Source organism: Hyla sarda, chromosome 4 (genome assembly GCF_029499605.1).
Source record: "Hyla sarda isolate aHylSar1 chromosome 4, aHylSar1.hap1, whole genome shotgun sequence".
NCBI lineage: Eukaryota > Metazoa > Chordata > Amphibia > Anura > Hylidae > Hyla > Hyla sarda.
Genome location: NC_079192.1, coordinates 309,815,280 through 309,837,324, shown reverse-complemented (window position 1 = coordinate 309,837,324; position 22,045 = coordinate 309,815,280). Strand labels below are relative to the sequence as shown.

The 22,045-nt window shown below is 46.6% G+C and overlaps 1 protein-coding gene and 1 long non-coding RNA gene across 2 annotated transcripts in view; one reads left to right on the top strand and one right to left on the bottom strand.

The window, feature by feature from the left end:
- The window catches only part of LOC130369494 (trichohyalin-like), an 81,322-nt gene that overhangs the window by 7,809 nt on the left and 51,468 nt on the right, over positions 1-22,045 (bottom strand). The window lies entirely within an intron of this gene.
- On the top strand, positions 1,007-19,344 carry LOC130369496 (uncharacterized). The gene is made up of 3 exons (XR_008892786.1): positions 1,007-1,122; positions 7,476-7,662; positions 18,798-19,344. It is a non-coding gene; the product is annotated as an uncharacterized LOC130369496 (long non-coding RNA).

The following is a 22,045-nucleotide window of genomic DNA, read 5'->3' as shown; positions in this document are numbered from 1 at the left end:
CAATGTATACCCTAATATTACACAAGATTACTCCCTCCATTATCATTTTTTGTTAACAACTTTTTTTTTTTTTTTATTAAAATAGAAATGATCGTGACATACATCAGCAATAACAAATGGCAAAAATCTTCCAGGGAAATAAATACAAAGTGTCACAGGTATATTGGGTCTGTAAACGGCCATTTAAAAACCAGCATTTTATCTATATCTATATCTATATATATATATATATATATATATATATATACATATATATATATATATATATAAAACAAGGAAAACCCTTCATTCCCAGTTTGAAAACCTGGTCATTCACACTCCGATACACGTTCCAAATACAGGTTCCCCTATAATGACATATAAAGTTAGCACCCCCATTAAGAAAGAATCTGTATTCATCCCATAATTTGCATCACAGAGAGACCGTTGTCTTCTCTAAAGCCAGCCCATGCCGTCATTCAAGAAGATCCAATGGGGTCCCAACACTGTCTAACCAACTAAGTATCTTAAGCAAGAAAAATGCCATATATCTCTGTTCCCCCAATCCATCAAATGCTGCAGCTGTGCTGCCAAAAAAAGAGAGACAATCCCCTATCCTTCTTAGGGACCGGATTTATGCTTTAGAACAGTGTTTTCCAACCAGGTTGCCGCCAGCTGTGGCAAAACTACAACTCCCAGCATGCCCGGACAGCCAAAGGCTGTCCGGGCATGCTGGGAGTTGTAGTTTTGCCACAACTGGAGGCACCCTGGTTGGAAAACAGTGCTTTAGAAACATAGGGGGAGATTTATCAAAACCCGTCCAGAGTTTGATGGATTAAATGATTTAGCAGGCTGATAAGAAGTCTATGGGGGAGATTTATCAAAACCCGTCCAGAGATAAAGTTGTCCAGTTGCCCATAGCAACCAATCAGATCGCTTCTTTCATTTTTAGCAAGGCCTCTGCAAAATGAAAGAAGCGATCTGATTGGTTGCTATGGGCAACTGGGCAACTCTTCCTTTGCACAGGTTTTGATAAATCTCCCCCATAGACTTCTTATCAGTCATTGCTCCTCCTTCCAATCCCTAAAAGACTCCATTGAGTTAATTTCGACGTGCTATGCCTCCTATTCAACCACCCTTGTGGTGAGTGCTCTTTCAAGATGCTTAGATTTATTTTTATTGGCTGTGATTTCCCTAAAGAAGACCCCCCCTTCATAGCATCCCAAAATGTCTTGCATCAATGCAGAACCTACATTATGGCGAAAGATGATCATTAAAGGGGTTATCCAGGTAAAAACGTTTTTATATAAATCAACTGGCTCCAGAAAGTTAAACAGTTTGTAAATTACTTCTATTAAAAAAATCTTAATCCTTTCAGTACTTATGAGCTGCTGAAGTTGAGTTGTTCTTTTCTCTCAAAGTGCTCTCTGATGACACCTGTCTCAGGAACTGTCCAGAGTAGAAGCAAATCCCCATAGCAAACCTCTTCTACTCTGTGCAGTTCCCGAGACAAACAGAGATGTCAGCAGAGAGCACTGTTGCCGGACAGAAAAGAACAACTCAACTTCAGCATCTGATAAATATTGGAAGGATTAAGATTTTTTTATAGGAGTCATTTACAAATCTGTTTAAAGGGGTACTCCGGTGAAAAACTTTTTTTTTTTTTTTTATCAACTGGTGCCAGCAAGTTAAACAGATTTGTAAATTACTTCTATTAAAAAATCTTAATCCTTCCTGTACTTATTAGCTGCCGAATACTACAGAAGAAATTATTTTCTTTTTGGAACACAGAGCTCTCTGCTGACATCATGAGCACAGTGCTCTCTGCTGACATCTCTGTCCATTTTAAGAACTGTCCAGAGTGGTAGAAAATCTCCATTGCAAACATATGCTGCTCTGGACAGTTCCTAAAATGGACAGAGATGTCAGCAGAGAGCACTGTGCTCGTGATGTCAGCAGAGAGCTCTGTTCCAAAAAGAAAAGAATTTCCTCTGTAGTATTCAGCAGCTAATAAGTACTGGAAGGATTAAGATTTTTTAATAGAAGTCATTTACAAATCTGTTTAACTTTCTGGCACCAGTTGATAAAAAAAAAATGGCTCCAGAACAAACCAGTTTGAGCCAAAAAAGATTTAAAGAAGATAAGAAAGAAAAGCAGGAAAGTAAGAAAGTGGTGAGAAATCTATCCCCTGCCCACTGGATTTTGGACAGGGACTGTGATTTTCAGTCCACCATACATTATGAATAGTGGCCATATTCTTTATATTATATTGAGAAGATCATCTCAATATAATATAATAGGGAGCAATATTCTGTTACCTAAGCCAGTGTTTTCCATGCTGGGAGTTGTAGTTTTGCAACAGTTGGAGACACACTAAAAAAACACTGATTTAAGCTTTACCTTGGCCTGTCCTGACTTTGCTTATGGGGTTGGGGTTGAACACAGCCAAGCCTTTTACAGGGGGTGAGAAATGTAGTAAAGTCTAGTGATTTCGGTAGCCTGAGTCCCCCCACTAATGACTGATCTTTCAGTGTGTTATCACAAACTGAATTTGGCCATTTAACATCATAGAACCTCATGTAATCTAAGTTTATTTTAGTAAAATCACAGAAGTTCAGGTTTTGGGACATGGATGCTTAAAGGGGAACTCCAGAGGAAACAAAATGTTTTCAAATCAACTGGTACCATAAAGTTAAACAGATTTGTAAATTACTTCTATTTAAACATCTTAACCCTTCCAGTACTTATCAGCTGCTGTATTCCCCAAGGAAAGTAATGTCGTTCTCTTCAGTCTGACAACAGTGCTCTCTGTTGCCTCCTCTGTCTGTGTCGGGAACTGTTTGGAGCAGGAGAGGTATATGGGGATTTGCTTATGCTCCTGACAGTTTCTGACACAGACAGATGTGGCAGCAGAGAGCACTATAGTCAGACTGGAAAGACCTACACAACTTTCTTTGGAGCATACAGCAACTGGAAGGATTAAGATTTTTAAATAGAAGAAATTTACAAATCTGTATAACTTTCTGGCACCAGTTGATTTGAAAACATTTGTTTTCCTCTGGAGTACCCCTTTAAGTATAACCACTATACAACCTTCTGAAATAGGCCTTATACTAACTTAAAAAACCCACACAAAGTAGCTATGCAAGGTAGAGCAGACAGTATCACAGAGGTATGACCAAAAAGAGTTAATTCTGTGACTCACAATGCTCTACAGGCTGATTTCAATAATTAAACCTAAAGTTCCCTGTAAGACATAGCGGAAATGTTACAAGTCTTTGTCGTAACTCTATTAGTCATACACATACAGAACCCTTGACCATCATGCCAGCCTGTCAAGATACAATATTGTTTAGTTTTCTCAGTGAAAGAGTTGCCTTTGAAGTCATCGTAAGTCGTAGGATCATAAAATTATAAAGATAACATATCTACAATATTACTGGAAAACATTTTCTATTACAAAGTCTGATAAAAAATTGTCCTTGAATAAAGTGTATTAGCGGATAAGCTCTTAAGAACATTTAGGAACCATCATAGTTGGTATCGAAACATGGATATCAAGTAATTGGATATCTGACTACAGCCGGTGGCTTTGCACCGTCACTGGTTTTCCCTTCTCCATAAACCATTGTGAGGACACTACCCTGTTAAAAAAATGTTGAATATATGACTTAAATTGACTTGAATGGTAATAAAGATCAGTCTGTGTATCAGTCTCTCAGAGAGGAGCGCGTGTTGTCTACCAGTAGATGTCACGTGCTCCATTCATTTCTATGGGAGTGCCGAAAAGACCTGAGTACAGCACTCGGAAATCATCGGCACTCTCATAAAAATTAATGCCGTCTACCGGTAGATGACAAGCGCTTCTCTCTGAGAGACCCAGGGGCCAGTCCTGAAGATCACAGTGGGTCCCAGCGGTCAGTCCCTTGTGATCAGCTACTTATCCCCTATCCTGTGGACAGGGGATAAGTTTATTTTTTGCCAGATTTCTCCTTTAAAGGGTACCAATCATCAGATTTTACCCTATAGAACACTTGGCAAAGCGTTATATAGGGTAAAATCTTTATCCTCACCATCCACGGGAGACGTTCCTGCTCTCAGGGATGGTGAGGAAATGAACTTATAAACTAGTCCCTGCCGACCCCGCAAGTAGTCCCCTTGGCGGGGTGCTCCTCTTACCTTGTCCCGTTACTTTGGTCGGCAGCAACGCCCCCTCGGCTTGATTGATGGGCCGCGTCATTGCTCTGCTCACTGAACAGATGAAGCAGAGTGATGACGCGGCACGTCAATCAAGCCGAGGGGGCGTCACTGCCAGCCGAAGTAACGAGACTAGGTAAGAGGAGCTCCCCGCCCAGGGGACTACTTGCGGGGCCGGTGGGAACTAGTTTATAAGTTCATATCCTCACCATCCCCGGAGGCAGGAGTGTCCCCCGGGGATGGTGAGGATAAAGATTTTACCCTATATAACACTTTGCCAAGTAAAATCTGATGATTGGTTCCCTTGTTACTGTTACATAAAAAAAAAAAGTTTGATTGGTTGGGATCTCAGTGCTGAGACCCCCACGATCTCTAGATATAGCCAGGAGAAGCACGCAGATGCCCACTTCACTCCCAAGATTACCACTTGCTCCAACCCAATTGTAGTAGGAGGGTGGCTACATTGTAAGTCAGATTGAGCGGCCAGCCAGGGAGTGAAGCACACAATCACATGCTTTTCCCTGCTATATCTAGAGGTCATGGGGGTCTATGTGACATGTCAAAGTGACACTAACACTGTAAGTCACATATAGGCAGATTGAAAGATACCGGTAGTTTTTATCCAACTGCAGTCAGTCTAATACATCTTTTTATGTTATGTATGTCCTTTTGTATTAGGTATATGTCACGATTCGGCTTACAGGTAGTGGATCCTCTGTGTCAGCGAGGGATTGGCGTGGACCGTGCTGGTGGACCGGTTCTAAGAGGCTACTGGTGTTCACCAGAGCCCGCCGCAAAGCGGGATGGTCTTGCTGCGGCAGTAGCAACCAGGTCGTATCCACTAGCAACGGCTCAACCTCGCTGACTGCTGAGAAGGCGTGGGACAGAAGGACTAGGCAGAGGCAAGGTCAGACGTAGCAGAAGGTCGGGGCAGGCGGCAAGGTTCGTAGTCAAGATGGATAGCAGGAGTTCAGGTAACACAGGCTTTGGACAACACTAAACGCTTTCACTGGCACAAGGCAACAAGATCCGGCAAGGGAGTGCAGGGGCAGTGAGCAGATATAGCCTGGGAGCAGATGGAAGCCAATTAAGCTAATTGGGCCAGGCACCAATCATTGGTGCACTGGCCCTTTAAGTCTCAGAGAGCTGGCGCGCGCGCGCCCTAGAGAGCGGAGCCGCGCGCGCCAGCACATGACAGGAGGGGCCCGGGACGGGTAAGTGACTTGGGATGCGATTCGCGAGCGGGCGCGTCCCGCTGTGCGAATCGCATCCCCGACGGCCATGTCAGTGCAGCGCTCCCGGTCAGCGGGACTGACCGGGGCGCTGCAGGGAGAGAGACGCCGTGAGCGCTCCGGGGAGGAGCGGGGACCCGGAGCGCTAGGCGTAACAGTATATAAACCCATATGCTTCATTTTTAATTATGTGAATTTCATTTTTTTTTTAAGTTTCATATATGACAATAAAGCATTTTTATATCGGTATTTTGTATGGTATAGGAGGACAGCAATATATATGTTATTACTGTACCCAGCACTGTTTCATATGTTTCCTGTATGTTTCCTTTTTACGGGATGTAAATAAACTCATCTTGTGCTTTTGATGCAAATGTGTGGTTTATTAAAGTCACTTCCTGCTAATATTTCCAGTTAACCCTCTTATGACAAAACACGAATACAAACTAAGCAATGGTTTACAAGAAAACCCAGTCCAAATGTACCTGTCACTCAAAGATGCCATAATGTCAAATTACAGTAAAACTGCTATTTAGTATCAGTTATTTGCTTCACAATAGAATAACATATTATACTAATGGTGGCCACACATTAAAAAGTAGTATGTTGATGGCTGAGCAACCATTGAATGAACGGTCATCTGGTGAACATTTTAAGGACTACTCCGGCAAAAATGAACTTATCCCCTAGCCACATGATAGGGGAGAGGCAGCTGATCGCGGGGAGTGGGGTGCTTTGACAGCTAGGGCCTCCCACGATCTCCAGGACGGGACCCTGGCGCTGTCAGTGAGAAGTGCGTATCATCTACATGTAGATGGCACACGCTCCATTCATTTCTATGGGAGCGCCGAAAATGCCTGAGAGCTGTACTCGGGTCTTTTCGGTGCTTTCATAGAAATGAATGGAGGCGTGTGGGCTTCAGAACGTGCTCCTCACTCAGCACCCGGTCACGTCCCACTGATTGCAGAGGAGGGGAGGCCAGCTGTCGGACCCCCGCGATCAGCTTCTTATCCCCTATCCCGTGGATAGGGGATAAGTTAATTTTTGCCAGAGATCTTTAATTCACCAACGCAGATATACCCATTTTTAGTCCATTTTGGCAGTTACAGTTGTTCAGATTGGCAAAACATGATCAATGGCACCAGGCAAAAGACGCATTTCTGAGAATGTTCCAGGAGCGTTCTTTCAAGGATAGATGGTGGATGGATCGAATAGGTGGGGTTCCCTAATTAGAAGAATGATGGTGGGTACTCTTCCATAACTCTGCTAGATTAAAATGGCGAGAATCACAATTGTCCACAGCCAACTTTTAATGTAGGCACCCAATCTATGTAAGTAATACCAGCTGTTTTGAATTTTAAGTGATGGAACTGTTAATTTATGCTTGGAAAATGCATTTACATAGAGACATGTTTTGAGCACTTGAGGGTCCCGGGCAAGGCTGGAGGTCCATGTTCTGAAACACCCCCCAATCACTGAAACAAAGATGCAAAATTGCTCAGCCTAGCACCGTGCCCCTGAGGTTATTGATGAACAGACTCATACAATTTCTATGAATCCATATGTCACTCTTTTCGTGTCACTGAGGTTCAGATGAATTTTTTTCACTTGCTAGGGGGCATTCACATCTAGGATTTGTTGATACGGCAGGAAAATTTCACAACTGCCTCCTGCCGTTTCCACGCCTTACCCCACTGTTTCCATGAGCCCAGGGTCAGACCGTATGCATTTTTTTAAACCGGACTAAAAAATGTGGTCTGCTGCGCTTTTCAGTCAGACACTGGAGACACTTCTTGACTTTGGGCTCTTTGAAATTTTTGGGGTACAGCGTGGATCCGGCAACGATACACAGGAGGCGGATTTGAAATTGTCCTGATGTATTCGGCTTCTGGATCCACAATTCATAGATGTGGATGCACCCTACATTAACCTTGAAAATTGATATAAAACTCTGTTTTTCAAACATGATCAATTATTGTATTGCTATTTCCATTGTTATACTTAATTGAAACTTTGTCTTGAGATCTTAGACTTACGACCTTATGATTTTACCATCATTTTCCAAAGGTCTTGTCTGGGAAACATAGTGAAGTCACAGCTTATTACTCCACTGATCACACGTTTTAGCATAGTCACAAAAAAGAGGAACTGACGTAATATTCGACTGACTCGTGGGAAAGTAAAAATATTTCGCTAATTTTGTGACATGCAATGCCTCTGTGAAATCCCAATTCAAAAGGGACCAAGAACTGAAGTAAGTGCCTGTAAAACAAAGGGGGAAAAGTCCCTTATGGAACAATAGTCATACTAAGAAATTGTAAGGCTTCTTTTCTCAGGATTCCCATGAAACTGAGGAATTATAAGAATAATTTTATGTTATATAATATATATTGTTATAATACTAACAAAGCCAATATGTGTAAGAAAAGTATAAACCAGCAACAAGCGGTGAAAGGAAGGAAATGGAGACTTTGTATATGAGCTTATCAAAGTGAGAATTTAGGAGGAGTAAAAATTAAGTAAGCTAGGGAAGTTAATGGATCAGTTTTTAGCACAAGGGACAGGGAGAACATTATCTATTCCCTATTCCATTACTCCATGAGATAATTCTCCCATTGACCTATCATGATATATGGCATAGCACATATGCCATAAAGGGGTACTCCACTGGAAAACATTTTTTTTTTTAAATTAACTGGTGCCAGAAAGTTATACAGATTTGTAAATTACTTCTATTAAAAAATCTTAACCCTTACAGGAAGTTCTTTTCTTTTTGAATTTCCTTTCTGTCTGACCACAGTGCTCTCTGCTGACACATCTGTCCATTTTAGGAACTGTCCAGAGTAGGAGCAAATCCCCATAGCAAACCTCTCCTGCTCTGGACAGTTCCTGATACGGACAGAGGTGTCAGCAGAGAGCACTGTGGTCAGACAGAAAGGAAATTCAAAAAGAGAGGAGCTTGGATCATACAGCAGCTGATAGGTACTGGAAGGATTAAGATTTTTTAATAGAAGTAATGTACAAATCTGTTTAACTTTCTGGCACCAGTTGATTAGAATTTTTTTTTTTCCACCGGAGTATCCCTTTAAGTAATGTTAAAGAGGCTTATGCTCTGTATGGGAACAGGGAAACAGGGATTACTCCCACATTAACTATTAACAATTCTACTATTAACTGTTAAAAAAAACCTTAAAGCTACCAATCTAGCAAACATAGCAGCCCAGCTGCCAACATGACCAATTTCCACTCAATAAGTAGAGGGAGGCTGATATCAGGTCGCTTGAAATTAAAGAAAGAAGAAAAAGATTGAGTTGACTGGAGACCAAAATAATTTTCTTAGTCCAATATTAAGTTCTGATATATATACTTTATGGTTTTGAAATTTCATTTTCTATGCAGACCAGATAATGTGATAGATTCAATTATTATTATATAAATTATTATTATAGGGGGATTTTGACTTAAATTATCTCATCCTCTATTCGCAGGATAAGGGATAAGTGCCACCCGACTCCTTTTTTTTTTTTAAATGGAGCAGCAGGTTGGCACAAATGAAGCTGCAGGTTGGCTTGCATGCCACTGCTCCATTTATTGTCCATGGAGCCTCTGGAGATAGTCAAAGTACAGGGCTTGGCTATGTCCGGCAGCTCCATAGACATTGTATGGAGCAACAGTGCGTGTGATAACCCACCCCTTCTGTAAGGATAAAAAGGAGCCAGGGTGAGGTTTAGGAGATCATAAGTCGGACCAACATCCCCCACCACATGAACTCACACTTATCCCCTACCTTGTGGATAGGTAAAAAGATCATTTAAATGGAAATACCCTTTTAAAACCATTTTTTTACATACCAATTATTAGTTGGATAATAGTCATACCACTTACCTATTATACAAAAAGAAATGAAATACACAAAGTAGGGTCATTGCAGTATCCCGCTGCCATCTCCCAGCTGCTTTAGTTTAAGGTTGTCATGTGCTTGTCACGATGCCGGCTGGCAGGTAGTGGATCCTCTGTGCCAGAGAGGGATAGGCGTGGACCGTGCTAGTGGACCGGTTCTAAGCCACTACTGGTTTTCACCAGAGCCCGCCGCAAAGCGGGATGGTCTTGCTGCGGCGGTAGTGACCAGGTCGTATCCACTAGCAACGGCTCACCTCTCTGGCTGCTGAAGATACTGAAGATAGGCGAGGTACAAGGGAGTAGGCAGTAGCAAGGTCGGACGTAGCAGAAGGTCGGGGGCAGGCGGCAAGGTTCGTAGTCAGGGGAGATAGCAAGGTACTGGTACACAGGCTATTGAACACACAAGGAACGCTTTCACTGGCACTAAGGCAACAAGATCCGGCAAGGGAGTGCAAGGGAGGAGACTAGATATAGCCAGGGAACAGGTGGGAACCAATTAAGCTAATTGGGCCAGGCACCAATCATTGGTGCACTGGCCCTTTAAGTCTCAGGGAGCTGGCGCGCGCGCGCCCTAGAGAGCGGAGCCGCGCGCGCCAGCACATGACCGCAGGAGACGGGAACGGGTAAGTGACCTGGGATGCGATTCGCGAGCGGGCGCGTCCCGCTGTGCGAATCGCATCCCCAACGGCCATGGCAGAGCAGCGCTCCCGGTCAGCGCTGACCGGGGAGCTGCAGGGAGAAGGACGCCGTGAGCGCTCCGGGGAGGAGCGGGGACCCGGAGCGCTAGGCGTAACAGTACCCCCCCCCTTAGGTCTCCCCTTCTCTTTATCGGGTAACTGCCTCCCCTGGGATGAGGACACCGGGAAAGGATGGAGGGATTCCTCAACGGCAGGCAGAACCGCAGGAGTAGGAATGGGGAGAGAGGGCAGAGGGCGAGACCTGGCACGGGGCAGTGTGACACCAGGACGAGGGCCATGAGGGGACACAGAAGCTTGCCTGATGGAACTGGGAGGGGGGGAGGGGCATTTCCTGTGGCAGGCAGAGTCCTTAAAGACCTTAGGGGGACCGAATACAGGAGAAACCACAGAGTTACGGCAAGGGTTACTGGGAACAGGTTTTAGACAGTTCTTGGCACAAGAGGACCCCCAACTCTTGATCTCCCCAGTGGACCAATCCAGGATTGGGGAATGAAGTTGAAGCCAGGGAAGTCCGAGGAGAATTTCCGAGGTGCAATTGGGGAGGACCAAAAGTTCAATCCTCTCGTGATGAGATCCGATGCTCATAAGAAGGGGCTCCGTGCGGAAACGTATGGTACAGTCCAACCTGGCTCCGTTGACCGCGGAAATGTGGAGTGGCTTGACAAGACGGGTCACCGGAATACGGAATTTATTCACAAAGGACTCCCAAATAAAATTCCCAGAAGCTCCAGAGTCCAGGCAGGCCACGGCTGAGAGGGGAGAGCTGGCTGAAGTGGAAATCCGAACAGGTACCGGCATAGTACAGGCAAAGATTCTCCATGCGGCGTCGTGTCCTCTCTTGAGGTGTCAAGCAAGACCGGTCAACTTGCATAGCCTCCGCGGCGGGAAGCACAGGAACAGATTGCAGAGGACCAGAGGAGAGAGGAGCCGGAGAGAAAAAACGCTTCGTGCGAACAAAGTCCATATCCAGGCGGAGCTCCAGACGCCATCCGGAAGAACGCATGTCAATGCGAGTGGCTAGATGAATGAGTTCATGTAGGTCAGCAGGAGTCTCTCGTGCGGCCAGAACATCTTTAATGTTGCTGGATAGGCCTTTTTTAAAGGTCGCGCAGAGAATCTCACTATTCCAGGACAACTCGTAAGCAAGAGCACAGAACTGAATGGCGTACTCGCCAACGGAAGAAACACCCTGGGCCAGGTTCAGCAGGGCAATCTCGGCTGAAGAAGCTCGGGCAGGTTCCTCAAAGACACTTCGAATTTCCGAGAAGAAGGAGTGTACAGAGGCAGTGACGGGGTCATTGCGGTCCCAGAGCGGTGCGGCCCATGACAGGGCTTTTCCAGACAGAAGGCAGAACACGAAAGCCACCTTAGACCTTTCAGTAGGAAACTGGTCCGACATCATCTCCAAGTGCTGGGAACATTGCGAAAGAAAGCCACGGCAATACTTAGAGTCCCCATTAAATTTGTCCGGCAAGGACAGGCGGAGGCTAGGAGTGGCCACTCGCTGCGGAGGAGGTGCAGGAGCTGGCGGAGGAGAAGATTGCTGGAGAAGTTGCGACTGAAGTTGGTGCGAAATGGTGGACATTTCCGACAGCTGACGGGTTAGAAGGGCGATCTGTCGGGCTTGCTGGGCGGCCACCGTGGTGAGGTCAGCGACAACTGGCAGAGGAACTTCAGCGGGATCCATGGCCGGATCTACTGTCACGATGCCGGCTGGCAGGTAGTGGATCCTCTGTGCCAGAGAGGGATAGGCGTGGACCGTGCTAGTGGACCGGTTCTAAGCCACTACTGGTTTTCACCAGAGCCCGCCGCAAAGCGGGATGGTCTTGCTGCGGCGGTAGTGACCAGGTCGTATCCACTAGCAACGGCTCACCTCTCTGGCTGCTGAAGATACTGAAGATAGGCGAGGTACAAGGGAGTAGGCAGTAGCAAGGTCGGACGTAGCAGAAGGTCGGGGGCAGGCGGCAAGGTTCGTAGTCAGGGGAGATAGCAAGGTACTGGTACACAGGCTATTGAACACACAAGGAACGCTTTCACTGGCACTAAGGCAACAAGATCCGGCAAGGGAGTGCAAGGGAGGAGACTAGATATAGCCAGGGAACAGGTGGGAACCAATTAAGCTAATTGGGCCAGGCACCAATCATTGGTGCACTGGCCCTTTAAGTCTCAGGGAGCTGGCGCGCGCGCGCCCTAGAGAGCGGAGCCGCGCGCGCCAGCACATGACCGCAGGAGACGGGAACGGGTAAGTGACCTGGGATGCGATTCGCGAGCGGGCGCGTCCCGCTGTGCGAATCGCATCCCCAACGGCCATGGCAGAGCAGCGCTCCCGGTCAGCGCTGACCGGGGAGCTGCAGGGAGAAGGACGCCGTGAGCGCTCCGGGGAGGAGCGGGGACCCGGAGCGCTAGGCGTAACAGTGCTTGAGGAGTTTCTCTCCAAGTATCTAAATCTTTATTGAGTGTCACATAAATAACTTAAAATTTTGTCTTTTTCCAAGTCATTTTTGCCTACACTGGTATTTGAGAAGTGCAGGGATTAATATTTTGCTCTTTAAAGAAAATTTTCTTTTCAAAAAGACACAAAAACAAATAAGGTTGTATGAATAAAAGCTATTCATTTTAGAATGGAGTGAGTCCCTCAAAGTCTATTGGCCTGGAAAGGATTGAGCTAAAATCTAATTCACATCCACAAAACTGTCTTAGTATAATGAAGCAAGCAGTGTATGGCGATTCCGTAGACCGCTTGCTTTGATAGGGGGCAACAGAGCTGCCAGGAGTTTTAAACGTGTATCCTTCCACAGAAACAACATTATAGTTATATTTTAAAGGGGTGATCCACCATAAGGGGATTTTAGTACTTACCTGCCAGAACTGGGTATATCCTGTTGGATTTTGTTCTCTAAACTACACATCCCACAGTTCTATATTATATCACCAACAAAAGAACATGGCCATATAAGAATAGCCACCACTGGTTTGCTCCAAATATATGCACCAACCAAGAAAACCAGTAATGTAAAAGATTATCACTTTATTTAACATATATGCAAATTAAGACATTGTTACGCCTAGCGCTCCGGGTCCCCGCTCCTCCCCGGAGCGCTCACGGCGTCTCTTTCCCTGCAGCTCCCCGGTCAGTCCCGCTGACCGGGAGCGCTGCTCTGTCATGGCCGTTGGGGATGCGATTCGCACAGCGGGACGCGCCCGCTCGCGAATCGCATCCCAGGTCACTTACCCGTTCCCGTCCCCTGCTGTCATGTGCTGGCGCGCGCGGCTCCGCTCTCTAGGGCGCGCGCGCGCCAGCTCCCTGAGACTTAAAGGGCCAGTGCACCAATGATTGGTGCCTGGCCCAATTAGCTTAATTGGTTCCCACCTGTTCCCTGGCTATATCTAGTCTCCTCCCTTGCACTTCCTTGCCGGATCTTGTTGCCTTAGTGCCAGTGAAAGCGTTCCTGTGTGTTTAATAGCCTGTGTACCAGTACTTTTGCTATCTCCCCTGACTACGAACCTTGCCGCCTGCCCCCGACCTTCTGCTACGTCCGACCTTGCTACTGCCTACTCCCTTGTACCTCGCCTTTCTTCAGTATCTTCAGCAGCCAGAGAGGTGAGCCGTTGCTAGTGGATACGACCTGGTCACTACCGCCGCAGCAAGACCATCCCGCTTTGCGGCGGGCTCTGGTGAAAACCTGTAGTGGCTTAGAACCGGTCCACTAGCGCGGTCCTCGCCATCCCTCTCTGGCACAGAGGATCCACTACCTGCCAGCCGGAATCGTGACAGTAGATCCGGCCATGGATCCCGCTGAGGTTCCCCTGCCAGTTGCCTCTGATATCACCACGGTGGTCGCCCAGCAAGCCCGACAGATCGCCCATCTAACCCACCAGATGTCAGAAATGTCCACCATTGTGCACCAACTTCAGTCGCAACTTCTTCAGCAATCATCTCCTCCGCCAGCTCCTGCACCCCTTCCGCAGCGAGTGGCCACTCCTAGCCTCCGCCTGTCTTTGCCGGACAAATTTAATGGGGACTCTAAGTTTTGCCGTGGCTTCCTTTCGCAATGTTCTCTGCACTTGGAGATGATGTCGGACCTGTTTCCTACTGAAAGGTCTAAGGTGGCTTTCGTAGTCAGCCTTCTGTCTGGAAAAGCCCTGTCATGGGCCACACCGCTCTGGGACCGCAATGACCCCGTCACTGCCTCTGTTCACTCCTTCTTCTCGGAAATTCGAAGTGTCTTTGAGGAACCTGCCCGAGCCTCTTCTGCTGAGACTGCCCTGCTGAACCTGGTCCAGGGTAATTCCTCCGTTGGCGAGTACGCCATACAATTCCGTACTCTTGCTTCTGAACTATCCTGGAATAATGAGGCTCTCTGCGCGACCTTTAAAAAAGGCCTATCCAGCAACATTAAAGATGTTCTGGCCGCACGAGAGACTCCTGCTAGCCTGCATGAACTCATTCATCTAGCCACTCGCATTGACATGCGTTTTTCTGAGAGGCATCAAGAGCTCCGCCAGGAAAAAGACTTAGATCTCTGGCCACCTCTCCCACAGTCTCCACTGCAATCTGCGCCTAGGCCTCCCGCCGAGGAGGCCATGCAAGTGGATCGGTCTCGCCTGACCCTGGAAGAGAGGAATCGCCGTAAGGAAGAGAATCTTTGTCTGTACTGTGCCAGTACTGAACATTTTTTGGTGGATTGCCCAATCCGTCCTCCACGTCTGGGAAACGCACGCTCGCACTCAGCTCTCGTGGGTGTGGCGTCTCTTGATGCCAAGTCGGCTTCTCCACGTCTCACGGTACCTGTTCGGATTTCCACTTCAGCCAGCTCTCCCCTCTCAGCCGTGGCCTGCCTGGACTCTGGAGCTTCTGGGAATTTTATTCGGGACTCCTTTGTGAATAAATTCCGTATTCCGGTGACCCGTCTTGTCAAGCCACTCCACATTTCCGCGGTCAACGGAGCCAGGTTGGACTGTACCATACGTTTCCGCACGGAGCCCCTTCTTATGAGCATCGGATCTCACCACGAGAGGATTGAACTTTTGGTCCTCCCCAATTGCACCTCGGAAATTCTCCTTGGACTTCCCTGGCTTCAACTTCATTCCCCAACCCTGGATTGGTCCACTGGGGAGATCAAGAGTTGGGGGTCCTCTTGTTCCAAGAACTGTCTAAAACCGGTTCCCAGTAACCCTTGCCGTAACTCTGTGGTTCCTCCTGTATCTGGTCCCCCTAAGGTCATTAAGGACTCTGCCTGCCACAGGAAATGCCCCTCCCCCCCTCCCAGTTCCATCAGGCAAGCTTCTGTGTCCCCTCATGGCCCTCGTCCTGGTGTCACACTGCCCCGTGCCAGGTCCCGCCCTCTGCCCTCTCTCCCCATTCCTACTCCTGCGGTTCTGCCTGCCGTTGAGGAATCCCTCCATCCTTTCCCGGTGTCCTCATCCCAGGGGAGGCAGTTACCCGATAAAGAGAAGGGGAGACCTAAGGGGGGGGGTACTGTTACGCCTAGCGCTCCGGGTCCCCGCTCCTCCCCGGAGCGCTCACGGCGTCTCTTTCCCTGCAGCTCCCCGGTCAGTCCCGCTGACCGGGAGCGCTGCTCTGTCATGGCCGTTGGGGATGCGATTCGCACAGCGGGACGCGCCCGCTCGCGAATCGCATCCCAGGTCACTTACCCGTTCCCGTCCCCTGCTGTCATGTGCTGGCGCGCGCGGCTCCGCTCTCTAGGGCGCGCGCGCGCCAGCTCCCTGAGACTTAAAGGGCCAGTGCACCAATGATTGGTGCCTGGCCCAATTAGCTTAATTGGTTCCCACCTGTTCCCTGGCTATATCTAGTCTCCTCCCTTGCACTTCCTTGCCGGATCTTGTTGCCTTAGTGCCAGTGAAAGCATTCCTGTGTGTTTAATAGCCTGTGTACCAGTACTTTTGCTATCTCCCCTGACTACGAACCTTGCCGCCTGCCCCCGACCTTCTGCTACGTCCGACCTTGCTACTGCCTACTCCCTTGTACCTCGCCTTTCTTCAGTATCTTCAGCAGCCAGAGAGGTGAGCCGTTGCTAGTGGATACGACCTGGTCACTACCGCCGCAGCAAGACCATCCCGCTTTGCGGCGGGCTCTGGTGAAAACCTGTAGTGGCTTAGAACCGGTCCACTAGCGCGGTCCTCGCCATCCCTCTCTGGCACAGAGGATCCACTACCTGCCAGCCGGAATCGTGACAGACATACATTTAAAATATAGCAAGAATGTAAAAACAAGGCACCAAATTGACAACTACAGAAAAAGTGGAGGGAGTATGGTGGATACAGCAGCATGGAATACAGTGAGATACAGATACAGTGACCCCTCGACCTACGATGGCCCTGACATATGATCATTTCAACATACGATGGCCTCTCAGAGCCCATCGCATGTTGAAGGCAGCATCAATATACAATGCTTTTGTATGTCGGGGCCATCGCATAACCGGCTATCCGCAGCGCTGACTACTTCAGCTGCCACCGGATAGCCATTTACGGTGCCCCGTGAGGTCCGGTGATGGTCACTCACCTGTCCTCGGGGCTCCGGCGCGTCCTCTTTAGAATCCTCTGCATCGTCGGCGCTCTCCTTCATCGTCATCACGTCGCTGTGCACACCGTCCCTTCATCATCCAATAGGAGCGGCGTGCGTAGCGACGTGATGGCGGCGATGGAGAGCACGGTTGCCGGGGAAGCAGAGGCCTTGTCAGAGCGTCGGGGACACCACGGGGACGCGGCGACAGCGATGGTCGGCGACATCCCGGGCAGCGGTGACGGTCCGGAGCAGTGGGGACAGGTGAGTACAACTTTCTCTAACAGTGGTCTACAACCTGCGGACCTCCAGATGTTGCAAAACTACAACTCCCAGCATGCCCGGACAGCCAACGGCTGTCCGGGCATGCTGGGTGTTGTAGTTTTGCAACATCTGGAGGTCCACAGGTTGTAGACCACTGTCCTATACTTTACATTGCACGGATCCCTCAACATGCGATGGTTTCAACAAGCGATGGTCCGTTTGGAACGGATTACCATCGTATGTTGAGGGACCACTGTATTACAAATAATGCCAATATTTATCTTAATGCAAAAAGAGGGGATAGAGAAATCCATAAAGCTGACACAGGCAAATAGTGAACCAAATCATAATATAGATAAAGCTTGATACAAAAAAAATAAGAACATGTAAGATGTATGTGGCACGCCCCCTGGCAAAGCACAAGCGAAACGCACGTTGGGGTTGGAGGTGGTAGGTGGACAGTGCATGGCAGGATGTTCTGACTTTGTAATTGTACATCTAACATGTTTTTATTTTTTTTGTATCAAGCTTTATCTATATTATGCTTTGGTTCACTATTTCCCTATGTCAGCCTTGTGGATTTCTCTATCCCCTTTTTTTTTATTAAGATAAATATTGGCATTATTTGTAATATCTGTATCTCGCTGTATTCCCTGCTGCTGTATCCACCATACCTCCTCCACTTTTTCTGTAGTTGTCAATTTGGTGCCTTGTTTTTACATTCTTGCTATATTTTAAATGTATGTATTAATTTGCATATATGTAAAATAAAGTGGTAATCTTTCACATTACAGTTCCATGCTTGAAAGTTTGAGATCACTTTCCTTCCTCCCACACATCAGCCACCCCACCCATTGAAACACAGTGTTTTCTAACCAGGGGGCCTACAGCTGTTGCTAAATTGAAGCAGGACAGGCTCCCTCTGATCACCTGACTAGTGATGTCAGGTCTCGATGCACTGCAATCTGGGAAAAATCTGAGACATTAGTCATTTTGTATTAGGACGATAATCACAGAAGAATTATGAGAAAACCGTCACACACAGGCACAGACACTATATTATGAACTACACTAACTTTACAGCCCCTGTAGCATAGTCAAATAAAAAAAAGATCCTGGAATACCCCTTTAAAGGGGTTGTGCGCTGCCCTGCCTTTCGGAGCTCCGCTCACAGCGTCCGGAAGTTCATTACTCCGAACGCTGTGTGCGGGCTTCCGTGTTTGAGACCGCCGGGCGTGACATCATGCCCGGCCCTTCGTGACGTGTCGCCCGCCCCCTCGTGACGTCTCGTCCGCCCCCTCAACGAAAGTCTATGGGAAGGGGGCGCGACCACTGTCACGCGCCCTTCCCATAGACTTTGGTAGTGGGGGCGGGCGAGATGTCACGAGGGGCCGGGCCTGATGTCCGGCGGCCGCGAACACGGAAGCCCGCACACAGCGTTTGGAGTAATGAACTTCCGGACACTGTGAGCGGAGCTCCGAAAGGCAGGGCAGCGCACAACCCCTTTAACTGAGCTGACTGACGTATTTAGTTGTCTTTCAGCTGGATGATATATGATGAAGATTTCGCTATCTTATTCTATACTGTCCAGACCTTAAATTCAGAGGAGGCTGTAATGCTGTCACTGCTTGTGCAGCACTTGGCTTAAATGATACGGGCATCAAGCCATACACCTGTGCCGCTGAGGTCATGGTCACTTATGGTTGTGTCACACTGTTTAGCTCGGCTGATCCAATGTTCACATATGGACATGAACTTTTTAAAGCCAGAACTTTTATATGTGATCTCATGAAGCATTGGATTCTGGTGCTTATTTAATACTCCATAAGTGCATATCATTTTCCTCATGCATTTCATTTACATAGGAAAAGATATCTATTTTAGCCCTTCAAATAAAATATTAAGTAAAGATATATATATAAAAATACTAAAATTATGACAGTACTGTTTATACATTAACGAGTGGCCTATTAATAATTTTCAATAATTTTGTTTTGACAGGTCCAGTTACACCCAGAATCCTGCCTAACCATTGTTTCTCTATCTTAGGTTACTTTCTATTTTAGCCATGTTTGCTGAGAGATTTGTGAAATAGCATGCTATTAAAGGGGACCTTTCCAGAGTATCTTTATCCTGTTATCTTTGCTTTGTAAACAGACACTGGCGGATTAGCGGATTAGGAATTTAAAGTTGCCCTGGAAGAAAAAATATAAAAGGGGCCCCAAGTTGTAGGCAGGTCCGGCACAAGTAGGCAGGGTTGGCAAACCATTTGCCATAGCCATAATAATAAATGGGCTAATACAAAACAGAGCTAATGTACAAATAAGCAAGAAATGGTATTGGTAGATGAGGCAAAAGCAACAGAACAGTAGGTGAAGCAAACACACAAGATTGGTGTGGGTGAGGATGGTCAAGTGTAGCCAAGGCTTGAGGCATCCTGGACAAACTGGGCACGGTCTCCTTATTGCTCTCCTACCATATATAGCAGCTGATGGGGAGCGAAAGTATCTCTGAAGTCAAAGTTCCACCTGTAGCTGCCGTCCTCTTGCAGCTCCCAGCTCAGTTCATGATGTGATTCATCTTTCCAAACAAGCTTCTGCATACTTTGGTACCTGGTCTGGGGGCGCCATCCAACCGCTGTACATCGCACATGCTCTAAAGTCCTTTGGATGGTTCCTGCAGACCTGCAGTAGCGCCCTTGTCAGTCGAATGGCCCAATTAGGTAAGAAAACCCTATAAAATGTCAACAAAGAAATTGGAAAAAGTAAGATAAGTGCCTCCGAATCACAAATACATTGGCAGAAATCACAAAAACTTTTTCCAATATATCTGTACTTGGATCAGCATGGATCTCATTAAATATAGTCGCCTAATGACAGGCTCAGAAAAAGATAATTGAATGGAGCCTGTGCTCATCCGAGCATGGATATGACAGTAGCCGATTTTGACATTGTGCCCATGTAGGCACGAATCGTAATTTGAATCTGGCCTAAGGATTAAAGAAAAATAAGCTGTCAAGTGACACACATAAAGCATAAAAGTCGTATAAAAGTTGTATAAAAGTCAGAGCTATGCAGAGATCAGGAGCCTCCTCAGGGTCCTGTACCGTACACAGGGTTTCCCAGAAACAGAACATAGAGCTGCCCTCACCTGGTGTCCAAAAGAGCAGCTTATCCAAATACAGGTAAAGGGCAGTATAGGACATGTAGTACCATGCTGTTCTGTAGAGAGGCGCTAACAGACAGCCAGTCAGTGCATGCACTTCATTAATACACGCGTATTACCAGTTAAATGCCCATTCTGATGGGTCAGATCTTTTGTCGTTGACCCATTTAGCAGATCTGGTCTGTCTATTGCATTGAATGTTGAGTACGGTTTTAAATTACAGTGATCCAAAAAAAGCATTATAACCAGAGGCCTATTGTAACTTGAGAGATCCCAGTACGTGCTAACTTAAAGTGTGAATGCTTTGTTAACCTGTTGCCCTTGGTTATGTTTAACGCCATTTTTTAAGACACATTCAACTGCACTCTCCTGGTCTGTCCTGAAAGAACTGGCTTACAGTCTCTACTGTACATGCAAGCAAGGAGAATGTGGCAAAGCGTGTGCAATGTCACTCGTCTACGGTTCCGAGAAAAATAAGGAAGGGATCAGATCAATGGCGGTGGAAAAATAGTACAGTGATATAGTTTATAAGCCTCTGATTTTACCAACTTTGCTCAGTGCGAAAACCCCTTTAGACCCTTTTCTGTCTCTATAATAAGACAAATTCTTGTGGCTATACCCAGCAATGTATTTTGTTTGACTTGACAGGTAAACATAGATAAATCATGACGTAAACTGTCTAAGTGACAGCTGAGAGAAAACAACATGAGTTGTGTCTTGCTTTTATGTGTCGGCTATTCTAATGGATGCAGAGATATCCGGCTTGAACAAATGGACTAGTGCAGGCCGGTCTACTTAAATGACACAGGGACAGCTGGGTGTCATGCCTTAAAATAACATGGTCCTTAAGTGTAGAAAGCGAATCGCTAGAGATGTGGTTGACATCCTGTGCAGGGGAGAAGAGCTGGATACTAAAATATCCGAAGGGCGCTCTAGTCCAGGAGTGAAGTCATTTTCCTCAATAGAGAGTTATGTCGTGTTCCAGCTATGCCTGGAGGAATCCATACAAGAGGAACTGCAGCAGGTCTGACACTATGCTGCATGTATAGCAGTGGAAAGCTACAAGCACTATAGTTATGCCTGCCATTTCAGCCTCCTAGTGAAAAAGAAATTATATTCATGTAATCCTAGCAGTAGGTGGGAAAAAAATAAGAGATTAACAATTAATTGATCCGAAAGTTACATAAAAAAGGATTAAAGTCTTGGGGAAAAAAAACTTTCCAAGCATGTGTGAGGGATATAAGCTTCATACACTCTATACCTTGAGAAACTGCTATACTGTCTGTCTGATTTGTGGGTATTTTCCACTGCCTTCAGAATAAAGAAAACTCTAGAAACAAGTGATATGTTCAGTTAGTAGTGCAAGATGAGGTTGTGTTCTGCTGTTTGTTGTTGCTTCTGAGTCTGCAGGACTATTTCTTGAAGGAGCAGACCAATCTAGTACATCAGGGCATCCATAGAATAGTCAGAATTTGGAAGAGGTATGGGTGCACACATGAGTAGATAAAGGTTAGTGCTTCTAAAATTGGGAAGATCCCTGGTAATAAATAAACAGATAACTCAGACTTGTCATTACCCTTTTTTATCTTCTATTGATTGCTATTACTGTTCAGTGCTATGTACTGGCATAGCACTGATAAGTAATTGCAATTCATTTGTATAGTCTTTAAAAAGGTAAACCATACCAGTGGATGGGAGCAGAGCAGCAAAGACCAGGTAAGCAGAGCTCCGACTTCCATCTTGACACATCGGACCCCCACAGTCTCGCTGCAGGTGATCCACTGAGTCTCACAAAGCCCCCCTATTGATTGTACTTCACTGTACATTCAACACCAAGACACAGCAACATACAGGTATGTTGGGTGTCCTCTAGGGGTTAATAATGAACAGAATTTTGGCAGGATTGATCAACAATGCATTGGCGCAAACCAATATTTGCCCCAGCCCTAGACATCCACTGCTGCAGAAAGTAAAACTGGACATGTAGATCAACATTAATTTGACAGTAGTGGTCATCTCAGGAACATATATCTGTTGCTACTTAAATGGGTTCTTACCCAATGCCATTTTACATTTTAAGGGAA